Source organism: Brassica oleracea, chromosome C9 (genome assembly GCF_000695525.1).
Source record: "Brassica oleracea var. oleracea cultivar TO1000 chromosome C9, BOL, whole genome shotgun sequence".
NCBI lineage: Eukaryota > Viridiplantae > Streptophyta > Magnoliopsida > Brassicales > Brassicaceae > Brassica > Brassica oleracea.
Window position 1 is genome coordinate 26,749,138 of NC_027756.1, and position 1,378 is coordinate 26,750,515.

The window sequence follows — 1,378 nt, forward strand, 5'->3', positions numbered from 1 at the left end:
TAGCATGAACACAAGGAAAACTCATTAGGTCATGATGTCCCAAAGCACTTAAAGATTATAGTATGTCCATGAGGGGGCAGTGAGGACAAATCCGCACATGTCCATACTATATATAGCTTGGCTGAATCCTTTTATAAATCTGTATTGGCCATTACCCATAGGTCTAAACTCCCAGTCCAAGGCTTGGGGACACACGAATTTACATGCATCTTAACTAATAAGCATTTTACCATTAAGTGAGCATAGATATACCCATCTCAAATTTATTACGGGTCATGAGCCAGACATATAACATCTTGAGATATTTGGATAAGCCACCACAAATATATGTGCCGTCAAAGATGGATCCTTAGAAGAGGATGAGGATGGGGATATATGTTGGATATGAATCTCCCACAAATAATGAACTACCTAAATATGGGTGATCTATTTAGTGGCCAAGAATACGGATTGCAAAGTTTAATGGATCCGACTATCCAACATTAGGGGAAAAAAATAATAAGCTGGTAAGAGAAACAGAATGGTATCGACCATCATTGTCTTGGCAAGATCCTCGGACTAAAGAATGTGAAATAGACGTCCAAAGATTATACATTTACAAAGCTAGCTAATCAAATGCCAGACACATTTGCTGACCCGAAAAAGAATGACTAAGTCATATATAAACCAGCTTGTAAAGCACCAACTAAATTGATGTCCAAGAGAGACACAGTCAAGTTGCTACAGATCTATACAAGATAAACCAATAAGTTCCGAAAGATAAGAATCCTCGGAAACAAAAGAGAAATGTGCATAGAAGGATAAAACAAATCCGAGGTCAAGGAAACCATCCTAGACATAGAGATAAGGCCGGCAGGCTCTAAGGGACAGGTACCAAACAATGTAGCTTGGGACGCCAAGTTGCAAAGTATTAAAGGTCCTGATAATAATGAATCTCAATCGATTATATCATGTCTAGAACATAATGGAACACAATAAGGTATGTAGACATAAGATGATACAAGGTAGCACTTGAATTTATGAATATAAGCGAGGATCATGAACCCATGTCAATATAAGAGTGAGCACTCGTACAACAGATTGAATGGAAATGTGGGGTTAAATAGTTTAAAGAAGAAAGGCGTATTTGGCCATATGATTAAGACGCCATATGATGTTAAAACCAGTGGATATAAATGGGTCTTGTGAGGAATAGAAATCCTGAGATATAAAGCTAATGTTGCACAAGGATTCTCACAAAGACCAGTAATAGATTATGAGGAGATATACTCCCATGTGGTGGATGCAACTACTTTTAAGATTTCTCATAAGTCTGGCTATATAAGACAGAAAATTAGACTTGCAGCAAGCTGATGTAGTGACTGCATATTTATATGGT